Genomic DNA, 25399 nt, shown 5'->3' on the forward strand with positions numbered 1-25399 from the left:
AGGGAAATGTGTTGTGAGACAGAGAAACCAACAGGATGGCTTATCTGGCCCAGGACAGATCGAATAGCCAGAATTAGGTGGTCTGTGAATACCTGGAGTCCTGGAATTGTAGAAGCATAGAAAGAACCAAAAGTCAGGGTGAAGACTACCTCCATGTTTTCGTATCTCCCTGTAGGTTGAAGAGGCAGAGAATGACCGCAGAGGTGACCAGTATGTCCTCAGCCTGGACAACAAGTGTCTGCTCAATCATACAGACAGCTCACGACTATCTCACCCAAAGCAACCTGAGACTGCACACTGGTGGACCAGCTGGGTCCTCAAGAGCTTCGCTCTCTCAATGGCATGAAGTTCAGGAACTACCTCTTCCTATACTTGCCTGGGGAAGACCCTACCCTTGAGGACATTGTGGTCTGGGCAAGAGTCATATAGTAGTCCTGTCTGTGCCAGCCAGCCTTGAAGGTGGTTTGGGAGCATTCCAGCATGATCAGCCTCCAGCCATTTCCATGCAAGTCAGTTGTTGGCCCTCAGCACTTCTGCCTACCACTTCAGTCCTTTCCCTGCCCACTTGTAGGAGACGGCGGGGCGGGGGGGAACCCTGCTCTGACATGAGCCTAGGGCTTGGGATTGACCCTATTTTTCTTGGTTCTGTCTCCAAGTTCCTAGGATTCTCTGGAGCAAAAGTGTCTGAGAGAAACAACTGTCTTGTTAGCCCTGAAGCAGCTTGGGCTCTTGTCTTATCTGCTAGAGAAGGAGTCAGAATGGGACTTGGGCAGTAGATGGAGCTCTGTGACTGCAAAGCCTGCCTAGGCTCCAAGGACCCAGAGCTGGTTACTGCAGGGTCTCCTAGATCAGGACTCTGCAGTTCCTCTTCTCATGTCTTGCTTTTAACTGTACCCAACACAAAGCCTCCCTTGCAGTATGTCTCAGTTCCATACGAGATCATACATACAAGACACCACTGCATGAAATGGAAAAAAGCCCTCACTGCACACCTCAGGCTATGGAGTCTGCTCCATCTGGTGAGACAGTGTTGCTGACGCACTGGTAAAGGGCTGTTTGGGGTCTCCTCTCCTCACCTTAGCCAAGGAGGTCCAGGGGCATCAAGCAGGTTCAGTCCTGGGGTTCTGGGATGGTGCATGGTCCATTATTTACCCATGGAGTCTTCAAGATTTCTTGACTGCCCAAGGTCCAAAGAAGTATTTGATGTCCCTTTACTTGGATAAGAGGAAACTGAATGTCACTGCTGCTCACAGGTTCTTGCTAGTTGAGCCCAATAGTGGATGCATTTTTGTGAGTCACATCTGCACCTCTTCCTAACGTTTATCAGAGTGGAACTTAAGTCTGACTGGCTGGGTAGTACAGCACCTCCTCATCTAGGCCTTCTTGTGTGCATCTTGAGCTCATCCAGAACATGTGAGTTTGGCACAACCATTGAGCATGTCAGCTGATGCAATGACCCACACAGAGGTGCTGACAGATCTGAGGGTTCTATTCCCTGGACATTGTGACACCGAACAGACTGGGAACAGTGGGAAGAGGAGGGCCCACAAGGCTAGCTCAGGATGCAATCCCAATAGATAAGTGTCCCCCATTCATACAAAATGTGGTGAACTAGCCCTGACGAGAAGCATATTACCTTCCATTAGAAAACCTTTGGGAACAAAAACCCTAGTGTTAAGTGGAGTCTGTGCCAACTGTGGGTATCTGGCATCAGTCAGGGCAGGTGTCAGGACATGCCCACCCACACACATACATGGACACACATTGAGGTACACACATATGCACACACACACACACACAGACACACACACACACAGACACACACACACACACACCACCTGCTACCATGGGGGTGTGTACAGCCTGCCTCGCCTTCCACCACATATGTCCCTGAAGTTTGTGAGTCAAAGGGTTCCCTATCCCTCAAGCTCAGTTTAGGTCACTCTGCTCCTTCTTGTCCTTGCCTGGCATCAAGCTTTTCACCTGACCCTGGGGTTCACAAGTGCTCCCAAGGAAAAAAGTAGTCCATATCTCCACTTTTACATGATTGCCCATACTGCTGGCTTCTGGCAGGAGTCCAGTGTGGATAGGTACTTGGCAGGGTCATGGTCCTTGGTTTGTCAGTCTCTCCATGACCACAGAGCTTCTGTGGAAACAAAGCACTGCAGACAGAACTTTTGAAATCCTGGGTGGCATGGTTGAGTATGCCGGTAAAGAGCAGACAGAACCAGCACGGCAACAGTACACACCTCTGTGCCTGGATGTGCCTGTCTGCCCTTTCAACCAGAGCATGGCCTGCTGTAACAGCTGCTTGTCATTATCTTGGCGAACACAGCAGTGAGAACCCTGCTGGGGCTTCTATCCTCAGGCAGGTGGCAGGAGCCTTGAGCTCACTTGTCCCCCATTATTCCCCTGGTCCAGGGATTATGTTTTTCAGTACTCCCAGAAGCAGCAGAGGCCAGCATAACTCATCCTTAGTGTGTGCAGCATGTGCATGGAGGTCAGGACCTGTGCCCTGTGTCTATAGAGAATAAAGGAGCCAAGACCTTTGACTGACCCTGAGAAGCCACGTGGGTCCCATAAAGATTCTATTTCTGCCTTTTCTCTGGGCCTATGGGGACACAAGGGGTGCAGAACTAAATTCTTCAGAGGAACTTCCAAGTGCCAGCAGCCACTTAAAGAACTGTTCACCATCCTTGGTCTTCAGGTATATCCAAATCAAAAGCACCCTGAGATTCCAACTTATGTGCATCAGAATGGCTAAAATAAAAATCTCAAGTGACATCCAGCACATGCTGATGAGGATGTGGAAAAAAGGGAACACTCCTCCATTGCTGCTTGGATTGCAAACTTGTACATCCACTTTCTAAGTCATTTGGCAGTTCCTCAGAAAACTGGGAATCGTTTTACCTCAGGACTTAGCTAAATAATCCCTGGACATAAACCCAAAGATGCCCCACCATCCCACAAAGACGCTTAATTAACTATGTTCATAGTGGTTTTATCTGCAATAGCCAAGAATTAAAAGCAACCTAGATGTCCCTCAACTGAAGATAAGATACAGAAAACATGTAATATCTGCACAAGGGAATACTCTTCAGCTATTAAAAATAAATACATTATGAATTTTGTAGGCAAATGGATGAAGTTGACAATGTCATCCTTAGGGAGGTAACCCAGAACCACAGAGAAATTTATGGTGTGTACTCACTTGTAAGTGCACATTAATCATAAAGTTCAAGATAACAGATTGATAGGAATGAAGGAAGAAGGAGGTCCTATCTGAGGAGTTGTGAATCTCACTCAGAAAGTGAAAAAAATAGTCCCAGTCCTCAGAAGGATGAAGTGATGGAACAGGGCAAGAGAAGAGACAGGAAAGGAGATAGAAACGGTGATTAGGTCTAGGGAGAAGGAGTTGGGAGGGGAAAGGGATTGATAATGCAAACTGTCTTGGCAGGAAGGGGCAGGGATTTGTGGTGACTTGCCAGATGCCTGGTAAAGTAGAGGATAGGGGGAATCTTCGAGGGTGACTCTACCTTAGATTAAAACCAGAGCAAGAGAGTGAAATGGCCACCTCTTGTAGCAAGAAAGAATTTCTAGAAAAGGAAGGCAACATCAATACACTCACGAAATGTTCAACTCAAAATCTGTCTTGCCAATAAATGTGCAGGGATAAAGACAGAGCAGAAATTGAGGGAAGAACCAAAGAGTGACTGCCCCAAAATGAGATCCATCTCATGTGACAGACACAAACTCTGACAGTATTTATGTTACTCTGATTTACTTGCAGACAGAAAAGTAGCACACCTGTCTCTGGAGAGGCTTCACTCAGCGGCTGAAAGCCACAGCCAAATGTCAGGTGGAGCTCAGGAAGTCTTGAGGAAGAGTGGGGGATAAGCAAATCAGAGGGGTCAAAGACCCTACAAGATGACCCCCAGAGTCAATTAGCCTTGGACCATGGAGAATGCTAGAGTCTGGGCAACCAACCCCAGAGCCTGATGTAGCTATCTGGAGCTGGTCTCCATGTGGGTCATTTGACAAGTAGATTTAGGGCTGTCTCATTCTCTGTTGCTGCCACTAGAACCCTATGCATTCTGGACTAACTGATTGTAAATCTGTGGGACAGGAGGTGCCTGATCCTGCTGGGACTAGATGCCCCAGGATGGGGTGGTACCAAAGGGAGTACCAAAGAGAAGGGAGAGCATTATGGTGAAAAGGATTTGTAAGGTGGGACTGAGAAAGGAAGAGGGAGAGTGACTGGGATCAGGATGTAACCTGAATAAAGAAACCATTATTGGAATTAAAAAAAGTTAGCCTGGAAATTAGAAAGATTGCTCAGTGGTTAAGAGCACGGAATGTACTTCCAGAGGTACTGAGTTCCAATCCCAGCAACCACATGGTGGCTCACAAAATCTCTAATGACATCTGATGCCCTCTCTGGTGTTTCTGAAGACAGCTACGGTGTATTTATATATAACAAACAAACAAACAAACAAATGAATTACCTGGTCTTAGTTTTATAGCAATGAATAAAATGTCCTGAGATTAAGTTCAAACCCATGTCATGGACTGCCTGGATCTTTTAGATCTGCAGGAAACTTATCAAGGAAGAACAAAAGAGGCTGGAGAAGGATGGGGAGGGGTCTGATCCCTGCAGCTCCTCAGTGTCCACTAGCACAGCACTTGCCCTTGGGAGATGACGTCTTTCACTCTTCCAGACTGTTGCACCAATCAGAATTACGTGCTCTGTGGATGAACCTGTGAAAGAGGACAATTGCTCTTGGGCCAATATGGAGGTTCCTGGCCTCTCAGCAACTTACTGCTGACTTTTGTGGTCTCTAGAGGGTGAGCAAAATGAAGACACACAGAGTAGCCTCAGGTTGAGTCAGCCAGGCCCAGAGGGCTCAGTGGTGTCTCTCAGATTCCCAGGCCCTCCCTGAGATTGAACACTCTACACAGTGTAAGAGGATTAGGGGATAACCAGGAAATGAAGTTGCTGAGGTGACTGGCTCTGTAGGAGGGAAAAAATAACATTGGGAAGCTTCAGGACAGTCAGGAGACTTGAGCCCACCACAGAGTCTACGTCCAGACTCACAGACATTCATTCTGTCCACAATTCTCCTAAACACAGTTCTTGTCTGACCGGCAGTCCAGACTATGGTATTATACAGTGTATCTTAGAGATAGGACAAACTTTCCAGGTAGGCCTCTTCTGGGTCACACTGTGACTGGGTCTGTGTTACAGCCAATACTGATAGGGACTGGCCAAAAATGGCATTCTATCCCACATCAAGCAATAAAGAAGTACAGAAAGAAAAACAAGAAGGAAAGAAGGAAGGAGAGAGAGAGAGAGAGAGAGAGAGAGAGAGAGAGAGAGAGAGAGAGAGAAACAAAGAAAGAAACAAAGATACAAAGATACAAAGGAAGAAATAACCCATCTCACGACATGCGATCTTCGTATTCACCACAAGGGGGCGCGGATGTGACCTTCTTCCTACAAATAAAAGCTGACTTCCCTCAGGGAGATTAGATAGATAGATAGATAGATAGATAGATAGATAGATAGATAGATAGATAGATAGATAGATAGATAGATAGATAGATAGATAGATAGATAGATAGATAGATAGGTGATTTGACTTAACTGATTTCTTCAGGGCCTATTATCTGAGCAAAAACACCTTGGACATGGCTGGCGCAATTGCTTCTTATTCATTTCTGCTTTCTTTGGCTGTTTATTCAAGGCAGCCCCCTTAGAATCTGCTCATCTCAATAAAGGCCCATCTGTGCAATGTATAGTTTCTCAGTTAGGAGCTATGGCGTTCTTGAAAGGAGCTCCCAAAATCCCCTCTGGGGCTATTGCCAGTGTTCTCTACTTCAGACAGCAGCTGCATGAAGCAAACACACACCTGTATGAACATTCTAGCTCGGGAACATGTCACAGTGCACCTGCCCCAGGGTCCCTGCCAGTTACACATGCCACAGGATCACTAATACAAGGTCCCCTCCCCAGGACAACTTCCCCATTGCACCTCCCCCAGAGTCTTTGCTCCACTGCACCTCCACCAGGGTCCCTGCACTGTTGTACCTGTTCGAGTCTCCCTACCCAATTTTACCTGCCTCAGGGTTCCTGGCCCACTGCACCAGCCTCAGGGATCCTGTCCCATTGTACCCACCATTCTACACCTTCCTGAGAGTACCTACTAACTGTCCTGAGGTTGTGTTTTATAAAATCTAACTCAAAGATCTTGCCAATCAGACCCCATTGTATTTGGTGGCACCAAGTAGATATTAGCAGGGCTTCATCACCTTCCCTTTCTCAATCCCTTCTCACAGTTGGACATGTGGAAGCAAAGAAACTGGCAGCAGAACATTCAATAGTCACCCAGAATATCACCACCCCTAGAATTCTCATGAGATGGGCTGCTGTGACTGTGATACAGGGGTGGCATGTAGGCTTTGATATTGAACAAGCCTAGGCTGGTGCCTCTGCTCACATGTGTGCCACCACCTTAGTTTAAGTCTACATGTTGTAAACTCTGAGAGGAGGAAGGAGATCTTTCTACATAGAGGCTGTTCTCTGAACCTGTGTTGGCCAAGGTCAAGCCAGAGTGTATGAACATGCCAGTTCCAGCCCCTGAGGGTTCTCTGCCCCCCTGGTGTTTATTGTGCTTAATGTCTGGTGAGGTGAAGATGTGGTCCATGCTAGGAATATCTTTGAAGACAACTGCCCTGACTTCCCATGCTAAAATTCAATTCAGAACTGACAGGGACCTAAATACCAACAAGACAGTGCCAGGACCATGAGTTTAAAAACCACAAGCCAACGGGACCTTGATTCCCTCCTGTGCTGATCTGACTAGACTCACCACACACAGTTCTCCTGCACATCCAATGCCCCTTAGTAAAATCCGCTGTCAAGGGCAGGTGATGCCTCATGAGAGTGAACTGTCAGACACTTGGGGCTACTGTCCTGAACTCACCAGTCTCAGATGAATGGGCTTTGAAAAGTTTTCAGAACACAGGATAGGGGTGTGCAGGATGTCCTTACACTCTCAGATCAAGCAGATAGCCTAGAGCCTAGGGCCATTGTCCCAAGAGAATTCTGCTCATGTGTGAAGCTTCTAAAGTCTGGAAGCTGAAGAAAGGAACGTAGACATTGTGTCAGTTAGGGGTTTACTGTTGACAAGAGACACACCAAAACCAATACAGTTCTTATAAGGATAACATTAATGAACACAGGATTGCAGGTTCAGAGACTCAGTCCAGTATCATCAAGCTGGGAGCATGGCAGCAACCAGGCAGGCATGGTGCCAGAGAGAGTGAGAGTTCCACATCTTCATCTGAAGGCTGCTTGGGGAAGATTGGCTTGCATGTGGATAGGAAAAGGGTCTTAAAGCCCATGCACAATGTGACACACCTACCTTAACAAGGCCATGCCTCCTAATAGTGCCACTCCCTGAGCTAAGTATATGCAAACCATCACAAACATCTTCCAGGAGGGTGGTACTGTTCTATCAGAGAGAAGCATCAGCTCCCATTAATATATTGAGATCAACCCTGGATAGGGCATAGAGCCCTCCACACATCCTGGGATTCAACGAGGCATCCTATGAAAAAGCTTTTTCCGAGGAGCACACATGTGTGTCAAGGCCTCCCTTCCGGCCAGGCCCTAGGGAATCTCCAGTGCTAAACTCTGTCTCTTCCTTTGCAGAAGTGAAACATAATAAAAATTCACACTTCACAGTACAGTGAATAGCAGTAATGGCGAAAGGTGTAAATAGAACCGATTAGTACCAGAGTATGTGGATTGATGTTATATGAAATGTGTTTGGGTGCCGTGCAGTATCCTCTTCCATGTACCTACATACTGAGCAACGACCCTGTACAATTTCTCTCTAGACAGAACCATCTGGAATTCACTCACTGAGGGACTTATGCCCTGGAGTGGTAGCTACAGGTAGGACTTGTGCATCCATGTCACCTATCCCAGAGACAGAGATGCATGGATTAAATGGAGAGAAGCAGACTGGAATTGTGGAGAGGCTAACCTGCCAACAACCCCAAACCCCCAGCAGGATGACAAGGGAGAACAGCGAGCAGTTTCCCAGCCAGCCTCACTCTCCATAGACAGACTTCTTCCAGTCCTTCCTTTTTGCCAAGGGGAAAAAATCCAAAAAGCAGGGGCAGGGAAAGAAAAGCTGCTCTACTCCCAGGAGCTGAGGACAAGTCCCCTCCCACCCTCCTGTCTGAGCCCATAACCAGCCACAGCCCAGTCCTCCGCTCATCTCTAGAGGCACAGGGACCCAAGAAGATGACCCATTGTATCACAAATGGCTCCTCTACAATATTCTATGGGTGTCAGTCCTGAGTCCCTGAGCCAGAGGTGCTCTGCACAGCTATTCAGAGCACTCTCTTGATTTCTATACAAAGATCTCCGTGTTGCATTTCAGAGGAGAGTGTCCACCCAGCATCAGTCCTGGGGCTCTAGCCCTCTAATCTATTGGGTCATGTTAACTTCACCACAGAGCCACCATGTGTCTTGTACAACTCCTCCTTGAAAACCTTTTGTAGGAAGATATTTAGAGTCCTTTGCAGGTGGTAGGGAATATGACACACAACAGAAGGTGGTAGACAAACCTGGGGACACATCAAATACTGGGATGCTGTGAGGCTCCCTAAGCCAGGCTTGGGCAGGCTTGTGCCAGGGCTCCCATAGGACCCTTTGATTCGGGGGTTGGGGATTTAGCTCAGTGGTAGAGCGCTTGCCTTGCAAGCGCAAGGCCCTGGGTTCGGGCCCTAGCTCAAAAAAAAAAAAAAAAAAGGGACCCTTTGGTTCTGTCCCCTATACACAGCAAGAACCAATTACCAGGCCCACATTCTGCCCAGAGCAGCGGAAGAAGGGAACTTGGATTCCAGCTCTGTCCCAGTCCTGTAATACCTGACCTTGTAGCCCTTGCTTCCTTTGGTGCTCAGCAGTTCCCGTAAAATTCAAACAGCAAGGTGTACATGGTGTTCACAGCTCCCTTGGCCTGAAACATTGCTGTGTTTGATACTACAAATCAGGCGGCTGTGACTTGGACTTGAGATCATTGACACAGACTAGGGAGGACTCCAGGACACCTGAGCTCAGCTGTTATTTCTCCCATTAAGTGTACTCTTTTCCTTACACAAGCTCCTCAGTTTCATCAAATTTCATTTATTAATTGTGGATCTCAATGTCTGAGCACCATGGGTGTTCTATCCAGGAAGTTGTCTCCTGTACAATGGGCTCAAGCGTATTTCCCACATTCTCTTGTATCAGATTTGATGGATAAGGTTTTATGTTGCGGTTTTTGATGCAATTGGACTTGAGTTTTGCACAGGTTTATACATAAGGCTCATTGCATTCTTCCCTATGCCTATATCCAATTAGCACAGCACCATTTGTTGAAGATGCTTTCTTGTTTTTTGTCATATGATTTTGCCTACTTTGTTGACAATAAGCATCCATAGTTGTGTGGGTTTATTTCAGGGTCTTGGATTTCATTTTATCGATCAGCCTGCCTGTTCCTATACCAATACCATGTAGTTTTATTGCTATAACTCTGTAGGACAGCGGTAAATCAGAGATGGAGATTCCTCCCGAAATTCTGTTATTGTTCAGGAATGTTTTAGCTATCCTGGGTTTGTTAAATGTTTCACTTGAAGTTGAGAATTGCTCTTTTAAGGTCTGTAAAGACTTGTTTTCAGCTCTGACGGGTATTGCATTCACAATTTAGATTGGTTTTAGTAAGATGGTCATTTTTAAATTATTAATCCTACCTGTCCATGACCTTTCTTATGATATCTTCTTCAATTGCTTTAATCAGAGATTAAAATTTTTGTCATACAGATCTTTCATTTTCTTATAATTTCACTGAGACCTTTTTGTTATATTATTTGTCGCTATTGTAAAGAGTGGTGTTCCCCTAATTTATTTGTCAGCCCCTTTATAGTTTGTTTAAAAGAGTGATACTGAATTTTTTAATTAATGTTGTATCTATCCACTTTGTTGAAGGTATTTATCAAATGTAGGAGTTCTCTGATAGAATTTTTTGTGTCTCTTCTATATTCTATGATATCATTACAAATACCAATATGATGTCTTCTTCCCTTCCAATGTATATCTCCTTGTTCACCTTTAGTTGTCTTATTGCTCTGCCTGAACTTCAAGAACCATATTGAAATGATAGGGAGAGGGCGGATAGCCTTGCCCTGCCCCTGAGCCTAGGACAATTGCTTTGTTTCTCTCTATTTAATGTGATGTTGGCTAGTGGATTGCTGTATGTTACCTTAATTGTGTTCATGTATTCTTATGTAACCCTCTCTCTCCGTGACTTTTAACATGAGGGACTGTCACATTTGGTCAAAGGCCTTTTTCAGAATCTACTGAGATGATCATGAGATTTTTTTTAAATTAATCAATTTATTTATTTAATTTCAAATGATATCCCCCTTCTTTGTTGCCCCTCCACAACCACCAATTCCATCTTCCCCATGCCCCTCAGCTTGGCGTCTATGAGGGAGCTCCTCCACTCTCTCCCCTACTCCCGCCTGACTACTCTAACATCCCCCTAGGCTGGCACATCAAACCTCCACAGGACCAGGGTCCTCCACTCCCATTGATGTCAGTGAAGGCCATGTAACTGGAATCATGGTTTCTTCCATGTATACTCTTTAGTTTCTGTTTTGTCTATCAGAGCTCTGGGTGGTCTAGTTAGCTGATAATGTTCTTCCTATGGGGTTCAATTCCCTCAGCTACTTCAGTTTTTCACCTAGCTCTTCCTTTGTGGTCCCCAGGCTCAGGCTGATGGTTGGCTGTGAGTATCTGCAGCTGTATTGGTCAGATGCTGATATAACAGGGATCACCAATACCAAGCTACTGTCAGTAAACACATCTTGGCATTAGGAATAGTGTATAGAATTTGTATCTGCTGATGGGATGGAATCCTAGGTGGGGTAGTTTCTGTATTGCCTTTCCTTCAGTGTCTGTTCCAGTTTTTTATTTTTGTGTTTACTTTTGACAGGAATATAACTAAGCAAAAATTTTGAGATGGTCGTGTGTCCCAATCCTTCAACTTGGGGCCATGTCTAGATTAGTGGAGATGTCTCTACAGGTTGTATGTCCCTTTGTTGCATACTTCAGATAAAGTCATCCTTTTGCGTCCTAGGAGACTCTCACTGCCCTAACACCTGGGACCTTATAGTGGCTACACCCAGTTCATCATCCCCCACTGCTACATATTTTTAATCAATTTTCTGAAACTCTAATTTGCCCATTTCCCTTCTAAAATCTGATCCTATCCTCCCCAACCCTTGCATATTTCTCTTCCCCTCCTCGCTTGCTCCCTGGTCCCTGCCTTGCTCCACCACCTGTTATTATTTTGTTCTCCCTACTATGTGGGACTGAAGCATCCACACTTTGGTCTTCCTTCTTCTTAAGCTCCATGTGGTTTGTGAGGGTTATTGTGGGCATTTTGAGCTTTTGGGCTAATATCAACTTATCAGTGAGTACATAGCATGTGAGTCCTTTTGCGTCTTGTTTACTCAGTCAGGTTAATATATTCTAGTTCTATCCATTTCCCTGCAAATTTCATGAAGTCATGAAGTCACTGTTTATAATAGTTTGGTAGTACTCCATTGTGAAAATGTATCACAATTTCTATATCCATTCTTCCATTTTCGGACATCTGGATTGGCTACAAGTTCTGGGTATTATAAATAAGACTTGTATAAACATTAGGGATCATGTGCATTCTTCTAAATGCTCACTGACATTCGAACCAGAACCTTTTGTTGAAACTGCTGTCTATTTTATACTGGATGGATTTGGTTACTTTGTCACACATTAGTGCCCATAGGTGTGTGGGGTTATTTTCTGGGTTGTACATTGTATTACCTTGATCTACCTGCCTGTCCCTGTATCAATAACTGTGTTTTTTTTTTTTAATTATTTCTCTGTAGTACAGGTTGAGGTCAGGAATGCTGATTCTCCCAGAATTTCTTTTATTGTTGAGAATATTTTTCTTTATCCTGTGTTTTTTGTCATTCTAGATGAATTTGAGAATTGCTCTAACTCTATGAAGAATTGAGTTGGAATTTTCATGGGGATTGCTTTGAATCTATAGATTGGTTTAGGTAAGATGGCCATTTTACTATGTGTATCCTGCTGATCCAAGAACATTGGACATCTTTCCATCTTCTGAGGTCTTCCACAATTTCTTTTATCAGAGTCTTGTTCTTATTGTTCAGATCTTTCACTTGCTTTGTTAGAGTCACCCTGAGGTATTTTATATTATATGTGACTAATTTTAAGGGTGCTGTTTCCCTAATTTTTTTCAGCCCATTTTTCCTTTGAGTAGGGGAAGATTGCTGATTTGTTAGAGTGAATTTTTCTAACTAGCCACATTGCTTAAATTGTTTATCAGCTGAAGGAGTTCTATGGTAGAATATTTTGTGGTCACCGGTTGATACTATCATATCATCCACCAATAGTGATGTCTTAACTTCCTCCTTCCCAATTTGCATTCCTTTGATCTATTTTTGTTATCTAATTGTTCTGGCTAGAACCTCCCATAATATACTGTATAGATACTGGGAGAATGAGAAGGCTTGCCTTGTCCCTGATTTTAGTAGTATTGCTTCAAATTTCTCTCCATTTTGTTTGATATTGTCTGTTTGTTGTATATGGTTATATATCTACATAAGTATATATGTAAATAGTTAAACATCCATTCAGGTTAGATGTCCTCTGCCTTTGTAAAACTGAATTACATTAATCAGGGCTGTTCTGACTCTCCGTATTAGATTGGGGAAAGTTTTTGGAAACGCTGTACTTTTAAACAACCCCCGTAGTTATGCTTGCTTAGGTGGCACAAATTGCCTGCTTACTGAAATTGAGAACACTGTCTTCGTTATTTTCTTTCTCCATTTTTAGTGTGGGTTTGTTGCATTACCATATATATCTGTGTACATAGGTGCACGTGGAGGCTTACCCTGAGGTTGACAGAAATTATCCTCAAATTACTGTCTGTTACTCATTGAAAGAGCGTCTCTCAATGGCTAAGCTGTTTGCCTTGTCTTTCTAGCATTTATGTAATCTTCGGTTGACCACTGGGCCATCTGTAGTGTGTATATTTATTTTTGAAAGTTACTGTCAAGAGAATATATTGTCCCTTTTCTACATGGAATTGTTTCTTGGTTTATTAGACTTTTGTTATATTTTAAGTTGTATTCATAACTTTTTGGGAGACTGGTTATAGGCCTATGTCACAAACCCTGCACTTTTCCTTGAACTTACATTTAGTTGATGAGCACAGATTGGGTTTTAAAGTTCTGCTCAGACCACAGCGTAGGTGTCGCTTGTCTCAGCCACAATACATAAAATTACTGAAATAATATGCAACAAAGAATAAGTTTCACTGAAACATGAAAATTCTGATGAAAATTTAGTTAGGCAAGTTAGTTGTATTTTTATGCATGATCTTTTGTGTTTTCTTCTTCTCCAGCCACGATGCAGACTTACCTGGCAGTTCTGCAGCCCCTGAAAACCTGATATTTAAAGAGCATCTGCCCCACTTTTCACAAGGTCCTGATGTGTCTGACAAAATGAAAGCCTCTCTTAAGTTAACAGAGCTTGAGAATGAACTGAACAGTAAGTGAGAAGAGAGAGGTCACCTCTACTCAAGCAGGTCTGACCTAGGCAGTGGATTTGTGGGAGTGGGCCTGAAGAAGAAGGAACAAATGTACTTCTAAGTGATGTTTAATTTCTTTTTCTGAAATGGTTGCAATTGAGAGATGTTCCAAATCCAAGAAACTTTGTTTTACTTTACCAAGAAAAACCCTGCCTAGTTCTTAGTGATCTGACTAAGGTGAAGTTACCCGTTCTTGTTAGCTGTGGGGAGTCTTTGCAGTAGGAGCAAAGGCGTCTGAGAAGAATGGGAGCTCGTGGGTGGCAGGCAAACACAGCTATCTCAGAACTTGGACATTTAGTAAGGAGATGTAGATACACTGTCAGGAAAGGAAGAACCGTGTTGCTGTGCCTCCTGTGACTTAAGTGCTGTAAGAACACTTTGTCGCAGTTGAGTCTGCATCTCTTTCTCAGCATAACAGAGTTATTTAATTTTAATTTAATTAACGGTGTGAGAAATGAACATAGAACCTGTGTGGTTGACTGAAGGACCCTACAAAACATTATCTGTAAGGTATGCTCGCAAGATGGTAGAGGGGAATGGGAAGGGCCTGTTCTCTGGGAAGTCTGAGGCAGGATCGCGAGTGGGCTGGGAAAGAGATGCCTCCAGGTGAGATGGGTATTCAATGCCACAGTAAATTGATTTGTATTTTACAAGCACTGTGGGGACCTTGTATTTCTTGAGAGGACAGGAGCAAAATGAACCTGTGGGTTCAATGAACCGGTTCAATGAACCGGTAAGCTAGACTGGAAAATTCCTGTGGGTAGGCATAGTGCGCATGCGCATGAGTGGCCAATGAACGATACTAGCCCCCCCTCTCTAGGATTTAGCCACGCCCTTCATTCGTTACTGTGGGGATTTTCAGAACAGAGGTTGTGGCAGTTTCAGCATCAAATACCTGTGAGTATGAAGGGAGCCCAGGGAATTTGAAACCGCCCCTATCTGCTCTCAGGAATGTGGGAAAAATAAGAGAATTGGGATTGGCTTGGTAGCGCTCTTTCGTGAGTCTTATCTTGAGTTCCCTTGGGATGGAGCCCAATTAGGTCTGCTTCTTTTCGGGAATCTTAGGGAAGTTGACCTGTTTACTCCTCACTGTCTTTATGGCTCCTTTCTCCAACTGCCACTTGGGTCCTCTCTGACCTCTCATTTGCTGCATCAGCACATCAAGGTCTCCTGACTTGGTACCTCCCTCAGCTATGCTGAACATCCACAGACTCCATACTGAGCAGGATTTGGGAGTACAGCTACTAACACCAAAAATTATGTAACCCTACGCGTTCCCTTCTTAGAGCACACAGTAGAAAAAATAGACCGATAAAGTGAACAAAAATATAAACACTATGCCTGATAATGGCTGCCAAGCAGAGAGTCTGAACATTACATGATCTAAACTCAGCCCCACCCTAAAGTTAGAGTCCTTGTCTGGGCTGCAGGGACAGAAAGCTCCTGTTCAACAGAGGAGACTGAGGGCTTAGAAGACAGAGGTCTCTGTGGAAAGTGATATGTGACCAGCCAGGGCTTGTGGTATACTGGAAAGAAGGTAGAGGCTGAGGGAATGGGAGCTCAAGCCCCACCGTCCTAGCCAACATATAAAGACTATGCTGTGACCTTAACCAGAGAGAAGACGATCTGTTCTGCCTCTTAAAGGTGAGTTTGTAGCAGGTTTTCTTCCTGACCAGAGACGTGAGATGACTGCATGAGAGCTCCTTATAAGAGAAGGCTTGACTTCCCAGTAGAAGACAAGGAACTCTGTGGGCATGCTCCAAGGGAAAGTGGTGAGAGCCACAATCAGCATTTTTGATCTTTGCAAATTTGCCTAAGTGGACATTGAAAGAAGAAACCTTTGTTCCAGCAACAAGTGTTAAGTTCCCTGGGGACCGCACAGCTCTGTTTTGTTTCAAGGCCCAACTTAGCTATCCAGAAGCTTCACCCTGGGACTGTACCTTAGCACCCAACTCAGGACCACTTTATCTCACCTTGAGAAATAAATCTTAAGATCTAATGCTTAGTCCCATCTACCCCAAGATAGAACTGAGCTTACAGCAGTGAATTTCAGGCTCCAGGACACACCAAGAACGCACACTGTAATATTTTTGGGCTGCCTGCAGAACTGAGCAGAGGTTTCTGTGGGCTTGAGATTGGAAGTCTTGGGTCCAAGAATTGGCTCCAGTTCTCCTCAGTTTGTAGGTAGCTGATTCCTTTTGGTGTTCTGTGGTTTCTCCCTGCACCCTTTAAGTGTCTGCTGCTCTACGGTTCCCTTCATAAGACCCCAAAGACATTACAACAGAGCCCACCTTTCAGGCTTCCTTGAATCGATGACCTTGAAGGCACTATCTTTAAGTGTCACCTGCTGAGTGTCAGGGACTTCATCCTTCACCATATGAATTGGGGTGTATCTTATCCAACCTAAGGCACTCAAGAGAGACTCATATGGTCAGGGCAAACCTGACAGAAATTTCTCACAGAGCCCCATTCTAATTGGAACAGACTTTGTAAATGTGTCCCAGGTCTTTTTGGCACTGCTATCCAGCATTGTTCTCATGGTATAACTTTGTCATTTATGGGGAGAAACTGCACAAAAGGCATCCCATGAGAAAGGAAGAACAAGGCAGTCAACTTGTAGATGGAATCCTATTATAAATGGCAGAGACCCTAAGGAATCTGCTAAAGTTTAGCATTGAACAATTAGTTATACCAGAACAATGAATATGAGCTCTGTCAACAGAAATAAAGCATTTCTATATCCTAGCAGTAAACAAAACAATAGTTGGGAAAATTTCTATGTCGTACACCATCTTTAATAAAAATCAAAAATATTTTCAAATAACTTTGAGCAAGCACATACTAAACTTTTAACTATAGCTTCTATTATTGTTTGAAATCTAGGAAGTAAGTAAATTTCATCAAAATATTACAGAAATTTTCATACTCAACAGAATACATTTAGAAATTAACAGTGTATAACTCAGAGGTTTTCAAACTCATATCGTGGGTTCTCTTTACCTATCAGAGTTTAGAAGTGCAGATAATGCTGTCTCCAGGTAGTCACACATACTCTGTGAGAAGATTTAGAGAGTTAATTCTCTAACAGGAGGGTCCGCATCCCAATCTGGAGACAGAATTCCCTTCAAGAGGGTCTAAATCACCTGCAGATATGAGTAGCCCCCTCAGAGGAAGGACTGAAGCTCCTGCAGGCGAGAATGACAAAAATGAGAGGGTCCATAGGAGGAGGGACTTAATTTCTTCTCTGATGAGAGTGCAGCACCAGCAGGAATTTGACTCTGTAGTCTGAGAGATTATTTTCATCATGATGTTCTGAGTTCCCTGAATCCACAGCTGGAATACTGAGCCACCGTCGGGAACACTGAACCTGGACCAGTTGTCTTAAGGGCATTAAATACGAATTTCACTTCTTTGGCTTATAAAACCCCACCATGCTCTAGCTTCCTTCCAACATCCACCCTTCATTCCCCACCATCTCAGCTTCTCAATAAATCCTTCCTCTCCTTGATTTTCCAAACCACGTATGTCTTATGAGCCCCTACACACACACACACACACACACACACACACACACACACACACACACATACCTGGCTTTGAAGGGATCAGATTATGTTTTTTAAGGCTGAACTGTTTCTATGGCTTTCTCTGGAAACTCTGCTTCCCAGCTACTTTCCATGGTACCTTCCTGACCAAAGGATAAAGAGTCCAGAGTGTAAAGCTTGCATCCCTAGTAGTCCTCAGGTCTGGAGCTGATGGGCTCAGAGCCATGAGGTGTGTGTGGGTAGCTGGCTGGGCCTTGCTGAGGCTGACTTGTCTTGTCTCTGCAGTATGTGAAGGAGTCTTCACAACCTGACAGTTGACTTTCTCCTTGCTGAGGCTGTTTCTACCATTTCTTGCACTCTGTCCATTCATGGTGTTTCAAAGTGGGCAGGTAAGTGCTGTGTTGATGCATTTTTTGGATCCTTGGTTGCAGGTTAAAGAAGAAAAGATAGTTGAACTGGAAACAGAAAATGCTGTTCTGTCCCTGAGATTGGCAGAGATAACGAAGTAATGTTTTGCTCTGACCAATGAGCCACAGGTGAGTGTTTGCTTTGCGTAGGCTACTGTGGTTGCAAAAAGGTGGAAAGGACTGCGGCTTTCCTTAGATGGTTGGTTTCTTCCACTGAGGTGCACACTTAGTGTGTCATCCAGAAGTGGAACAGAGATTAATCCTAAATTTTTCATCCCATGCTCAGAAGTATTTAAGGAATAATTCATTAATGATACGTCCAACAGCTGGTGGTTCTTGAGAGTGGGGTTGTACAATTTGTGCATCATGAATTCATTCATATAAGTTTTAATAAATCTATAGATATAGTAGTCACCTTCAACACCCAATGACTTGGTCTAAATAAGTGCAAACCCAGGTGTTCAGAAATGGTTTCTCAGACACCCCCACAGCATGCCGCACTCCAGGATAGGGATGCTGCACAGTTCAGATGCAGACATTTCCAGTGTGGCTGGTCGTTCAGTGTGCCCTTCGTCTTCTCACGGGCTCTTCTGAGGTGGCAGAACCTGCAGTGACACTCCTTTGAGTTATTTTCTTTCGATTTTTCTTTTGAAGTTTAGTGATCTTTTTCAGGTTCCTAATCTTGCATGAATTGGATCCCCTGCAGACACATAGTCTTGGCTTAAACTGCTGTGTGTGTGTGTGTGTGTGTGTGTGTGTGTGTGTGTGTGTGTGTGTGTCTTTGTGTCTGTGTGTGTTTTTCTGTGTGTGTTTCTCTCTCTCTCTCTCTGTGTGTGTGTGTGTGTGTGTGTCTGCCTCTGTCTCTGTCTCTGTGTGTCTGTGTGTGTCTGTGGGGGGGATGTGTCTGTGTGTCTGTATGTATGTGTGTGTTTTTCTGTGTGTGTTTTTTCTGTGAGTGTGTGTGTGTGTGTGTATTTAGAACCACAGATTTCATGATCCTACCCCATAGCTGACCCACTCAGAATACATGGAAGAGGTAAAAACATGAAATAAAAATAAAGAAAAACCAGGGTGCAAGGCAGGGCCTTGGGAGCAGAGCATCAGAGGAGGACGAATGCAGAGTGCAGGGAAGCAGAGTGGGAAAGTACAGCAGCAGGCATGAAGGCCTTGCCAGTGCTTAGGGTGTGGGGTCAGGTGTGTTATGAGCTCAGGGAGAAGTTGAATGTGATGAGCTTTCAGGTTTAACTACTGTCTGATCTCTGCAGTGCCATCCCTAGAAAAGTAACCTTTGCTGTTGATGATGTAAGCAATCCCTAGTGCCTTAGTCACATCACAGACACATTGATTGTCAGATCCCAGTGTGCTGGCCCCTACACTGGGAAGCCCTCAGGGGTGTAAGGAGCATGCACTGGTTTCCTTTGTGCCATACTCACCCTGAGTGAGAAAATGTTTCTGCACTTCTGCTGTTACCAGAGATAATAAACATGGGTGACATTCCTGATAGCCTGTCTGTATGATTATTTTGCTTCAGCAGTGTTAGCTCTCTGGCTTAAAAGATCCAATCTAATAAGTGCTAAGATTTCACCCACTAGGGAAATATGAAAGCAGTTAACTGAAATACATACTTGGCAATTCTGAATTTGAAACAGGCCTCAACCTGACTCTGTTCCTCCTTACCCTCCTCAGATACCGTAGTTTTGTCTACATGCATTCCTGGTGGCAGCTTTGAGGACCCAATTCTGACTTGTGACTGGGCATGGGTCATGTTCATGGGCTGGGGAAGTACCAGATGACCATTCTGTGGCCCCTGTATCCATGTAGTTAATGGAATTCCACAGACCATGACAATAACTCAGGATACAGAACCCATTGCAACAGATGCTCAGCTGAATACATGGGACTCAGGAGGGACTAAAGACAGCTGACATGCAACATGATGCTAATCTTTCAAAGCTCCTCAACTTTTCACCAAATACCTATAAAGGTAGAGTACCCCAGCACAGCCTGAGAAGTGTGGGAGAATTTCATGTCTATGGTCCTCTGCTTATGAGAAATAGATTTCAGGACAGTAAATAGTTTTTGAGGGTAAGTTTCTCTTTTATAAACACCAGTCTCTCTCTCTTATATACTAGTTTAAAATTATTTATTTGTATTTCATTTGCATTGGTGTTTTACCTGCATGTGCATCTGTGAGTGGCTGTCAGATATCCTAGGAAGTGTGTTGTGTATGGGCAGTTCCATTTAAACAGTCAGAACAAAGAGGAAATGCAACATGAACAGTAGCAATCAGGTCCCTCTCCTTACGTCCCTGTGGATGTAGGTGCTCTTGGTGCCTACAGCGTCTTCTTTGTGAATGCATGCCATGCTCTGAACTATAGCCGTGATGGCTTGTGTCCTATGGCTACTAGAGTACCAGCATCTCGCCTTGTTTCCAAAATACCTGCATCCACCCCTGTCTCCAGGCAAGCATTCTGAGCAAGAAACAATGGCCACATGTAAAGAATGTGGGATTTGTCAGTACACAAAGAATATAATTTCCTTATCAAAGCTTCATTAGAAAGAGTGTAGTGTGAAGGAGAGAGATGCCATAGACTAGGACTCCAGTTACACAGTAGTCTCCATGTGGCTTTGTCAGACACAACTAGGAAGGGTGTTGGTGACCTGTGCAGACTTGGAAAAATATTTATCATGCTTCCCTATGATGAAAGCCAAGAAGAAAACTGGGACAGATGAGAGCTGCTTAGCTCAGGCTGACCTCTCTTCAGTGGGAAGACCAGAGTTATGTGTGGCTTCTATCTCTGTGTCTCAGGAGGAAAGTGAGGTCAGGTGTTCTTGTGCCTGCTGTTTTCACTGCTTTTAACAAGAAGGCTTCTTCCTTGAAAATGGTATGCTTGAGGGTAGCAAGGTCTGTCCCTGTCATCATTTGATTATGGATGTCCCCAAAAGGCCTTGTGCTGGAAGCTCATGTAAGAACCATTAGGACTAACCAGCTGTTACTGTGGACTATATATGCCCATAATCCTAGAACTGTGGGACAGTGTGATACCAGCCTATTCTTGTAGCTGACAGTCAGCCTGGCTGAGATGACAGACTTGTGTTTCAGTGAGTGGCTTGACTTGAACTTGTAAGGGAGAGAGTGATGAAAAAAGGACTTAATCTTTTCATTTTGTCTCTTCATGCTCACACAAGACACACACACACACAAACACACATACATGAACACACACTCATGACATATACATGCATACAGACACATATGTGCACACACAAATGCACACATGTGCACACACACATGCCCACACACATGCACATACTCACAAAACACACATGGAACACACACACACATACATACATGCATTCACACAACTCAGATGCCCACACACACGGGTGCACACACACATTCACATACACATATACCACACCATACACATCATGCCATACCACACAGAGGCACACACACAAATAAACACATGGAAATCACACACACACAAGTGCACACGCACACAAAGACACACATATATAGATACAAACACACACAACCTACATTATACTACACATATCATAAACACACAAGCACACAGACACACACAAAGGTGGTGCCTACTGCAAGATGGTTATGTCATGTCTAGAGGGAGCCTGTGTAGCAAAACCTGGTGGCTATGAAAAGATCCAAACTCTTCCCAAACCCCTCTCACTTCTCATCATGCCATGGGATCTTTCTCTCTAGCACACACTCCAACCATGATATCATATGGTACTATGACCAAAGCTGAGCCAGTGAGGTCACCCCAGCTTTCAATAACAAAACTGTCCCAAACAAACCTCTTCATGCATAAGCCAGCTTCAGTCATTTTGTTCTTGCAACAGAAAGTGGACTTGCTCAGGCACCCTTAAAACAACACTCATTTCACAGTGTGACTACTGTCATGGGGTTATGTTTTAAGAGTTCCTGTGAGAGGAGGACCAGGCTGCAGCTGTAGAGGAGGATTGAGATGGCTTTAGCTTTGAAAGACCCCCAAACATGGGGAGACTCTCTCCAGTCACGGGTTGAGGTGCCCCCAAGAAACGCGAGTAGCCGGTCTTGATGTAACAGCAAGAGGTAGCGTTTATTAACGAGATCCCGGACTGACACGTATCTCACACAGGAGACAGAGGAATCGGCCCCGAGCCTCTTCAGGCAGGGGTTTATATATGAGAAGCCAGGGGGTTTCGCGTGGTTATCAGCAAGGGAAATGGGCACAAGGTCTCATCTGCAAGCAGTACGTGCGGGCTGGGGTGTTCTCAATATAGGAGAATGTCTTGTCTTTATCTGTAGAGCAGGGAGTCATCCGTCCGGATGGCCCCTTCCTGGAACAATCCCTCAACCTTGTTTATAGGCTTGGCCGGGCACATCTCAGGCCAGCTCTGTCCTGTCCCCTTATCTGCTGTTCTTTTGCAGTTTTTATGAAGTTTTTATTTTAACTCTTCAGCTTCAGTTTAGTATATTCCAGAAGAGAGAAGTTGGTTTGTGCAGGAATATCTTCAGATTGGAGAGGCTCAGTGTTTGATGCTGGGAAATGGTAGTAATAACTCTATCACTTCTCAGTTGTTGTACATGTCAGAAAGTCTGCAGAAATAGTTATTTTGGGTCAGGTTTTGAATATATTTGGCTGTAATTTAATGTAGACATCACAAAATGAATTTAGAAAGCTGCTGACTGCTAATATTGGTAGTTATGGATTTAACTTCAAGTGTCAGGACACATGTTTTGGTATAGCCACTCTCCCATGTCATAAGATTTAGAATACCTGCTCTCTCTGGTCATGAAGGTTAGTTAATAGCCCCTCTTCAAGGTCATAAGAGCAAAGCTGGCCATTGTCTCATGTCACAAAAGTCAGTGTGTCCAACAGGGTATCATGAATCTGTTTGATGTCTCTGAAGGATTTATTTTCTTTTAGAGTTAGGTATTTTTATTTTGTGTATATGCATGGTCCAGATATATGTGGGTATGTGCACTGTATGTATTAGGCAGTGTCCCCAAAGTCATAAGAGGGTCAGATACCTGAGACCAGGAGTTGCAGATGGCTGTGAGCTGCCTATGGGTCCTGCAATACACGTGCAGGTCCTCTGCAAGGGCAGCCAGTGCTCTCAAACCCTGAACCATCTCTCTAGTTTCTGCTCTGTAGGTTTTCTCGTGTCCTGTTGATTACTGTCTGCTCCACTAGCCTGTTCCACAGGAATCAGTCTTATGATTGTGTAGCATCACAACATGAAAAACAGTTTAATCTCTGACTGGATGCCCTGACAGATTTTTAGAAAGAATACAAATTGACAGTACTTGTTTTTGAATATTAACAGTACCTCTGGAACTAAACTCAGATCGTCAGTAAGTTCCTTTCACCTCTGATCCATCTCACCAACGAACACAGTATATTCTATTCTGTTCTTAGTGCACCATGTATTGCCTCAAGAAGCAGCATTGTTAAGACAAGCAAAAGAAGACTTATAAAATCTTCAGAATTTGAGATTTAAAGTCACCCATAACTGGTGCTACACATCATTAATGGCACCACTTGGGAGAGAGAGGCTCTCTAAACTGTCTAAACTACTCTGGTCTACATGTTAAATATTAAGATAGCCACATTTTGTGGTGTGACCCTGCCTGAAAATAACCAACAAAAACCCAAACACACACACAGACCTCTACACAGGCACACACAGACACAAACACAGACACAGACAGACTGACAGACACACACACACACACACACACACACACACACACACACACACACACAGAGCAATGTCCAGTTGCTACCTTTCTCATTCCTCAAGTGGGCTTTCAGTGTAACTATTTTAATCTCACCTACCTCAGTCCTTCCAGTCTGTAGGCTTCTGTTAAACCCTCAGGAATTGGCAACTGACATCAGACCGGTTTCTGCTTGCTGGTGGGGAAATTGGGTTGTGTTGCTTTGTTAATCTGTACTCCCTTAGCCAACCACCCCAGGCCCTGAGAAGTTTCCATTTACCTCCTTCAGAGGACTCCTTCAGAGTTTTTAAGTCATACTCAACAAAGTAAGAAACCATTTGTTTTGATTGCAGCATTTAGGATCATGTTGAATAGGTACCAGCAGAATGTACGCTGTTTATAAGTAGGTCTGTGGGTTAGGAATAGGTGTAATTTTATCTGCTGAGTGAGTGAGTGTTTGCTCAATGTCCTTGCCCCTTTTGGCTTCTGTGGTATTTTTATTCCTGAAGACTAAAGGGTTTGAGTTTGCGTGGGATCCTTCTGTGATTTCCGTGTCCAGCACCTCTGGACTTATCCTATAAGTATTACCAGATTAACAGGGCTGTTGATTTTCCATGGAGATGCTTGTTTACATTTTTACTTAATCCACAACTTATGTGAAAGAGGAGGGAGAGCAGCTTGCTGGCTTTGCAGCAACACACATTGACCCAGAGTGAAGGTTCTCTCTGTTACTGATTCGAATTCCTGAATCACCATGACATTTTGAATGAGCTATCCTCCACTGTCTCGGGCATTTGAGTACTCCTTTCCCAGTTGGTGAATCTGTTTGGGAAGATTCAGGAGGTGTGCCCTTGCTGGAGAAAGAATGTCATCTGGGCTGGACTTTGAGGTTACTGTGATTTTCGTGACTCCCAGTGCACCTTCTGCTTTGTACTTGTGATTCTAGATGTGAGCCCTCAGTTTCCTGCTCCTTCCACCATGCCTTGTTTTTTTGGTTTTTGTTTGTTTGTTTGTTTGTTTTTTATTAACTTGAGTATTTCTTATTTACATTTCGAGTGTTATTCCCTTTCCCTGTTTCGGGGCAAACATCCCCCTAATCCCCCCTTTTTTATGGGTGTACCCCTCCCCCTCCCCCCCATTCCCACCCTCCCCCCAACAATCACGTTCACTGGGGGTTCAGTCTTGGCAGGACCAAGGGCTTCCCCTACCACTGGTGCTCTTACTAGGATATTCATTGCTACCTATGAGGTCAGAGTCCAGGGTCAGTCCATGTATAGTCTTTAGGTAGTGGCTTAGTACCTGGAAGCTCTGGTTGGTTGGCATTGTTGTTCATATGGGTCTCGAACCCCTTCGAGCTCTTCCAGTTCTTTCTCTGATCCCTTCAACGGGGGTCCTATTCTCAGTTCAGTGGTTTGCTGCTGGCTTTCGCCTCTGTATTTGCTGTATTCTGGCTGTGTCTCTCAGGAGCGATCTACATCCGGCTCCTGTCTGCCTGCACTTCTTTGCTTCATCCATCTTGTCTAATTGGGTGGCTGTATATGTATGGGCCACATGTGGGGTAGACTCTGAATGGGTGTTCCTTCAGTCTCTGTTTTAATCTTTGCCTCTCTCTTCCCTGCCAAGGGTATTCTTGTTCCCCTTTTAAAGAAGGAGTGAAGCATTCACATTTTCATCATCCATCTTGAGTTTCATTTGTTCTAGGTATCTGGGGTAATTCAAGCATTTGGGCTAATAGCCACTTATCAATGAGTGCATACCATGTATGTCTTTCTGTGATTGGGTTAGCTCACTCAGGATGATATTTTCCAGTTCCAACCTTTTGCCTACGAATTTCATAAAGTCATCTTTTTTGATAGCTGAGTAATATTCCATTGTGTAGATGTACCACATTTTCTGTATCCATTCCTCTGTTGAAGGGCATCTGGGTTCTTTCCACCTTCTGGCTATTATAAATAAGGCTGCGATGAACATAGTGGAGCACGTGTCTTTTTTATATGTTGGGGC

The 25399-nt window shown here is 44.2% G+C and overlaps 1 protein-coding gene across 3 annotated transcripts in view; it reads left to right on the top strand.

Annotated features, from left to right (window-relative positions):
- Positions 1 to 14526: 14526 nt before the first annotated feature.
- Positions 14527 to 25399, top strand: part of Smok2al2 (sperm motility kinase 2A like 2) — a 101675-nt gene continuing 90802 nt past the window's right edge. For all 3 annotated transcript variants that reach the window (XR_010059383.1, XR_010059384.1, XR_010059379.1), the window contains exons 1-2: positions 14527 to 14612; positions 17692 to 17796. The gene's annotated coding sequence lies outside the window, so the exon portion shown is untranslated. The remainder of the gene's footprint in view (positions 14613 to 17691; positions 17797 to 25399) is intronic.

Source organism: Rattus norvegicus, chromosome 1 (genome assembly GCF_036323735.1).
Source record: "Rattus norvegicus strain BN/NHsdMcwi chromosome 1, GRCr8, whole genome shotgun sequence".
In the NCBI taxonomy this organism is placed as follows: domain Eukaryota; kingdom Metazoa; phylum Chordata; class Mammalia; order Rodentia; family Muridae; genus Rattus; species Rattus norvegicus.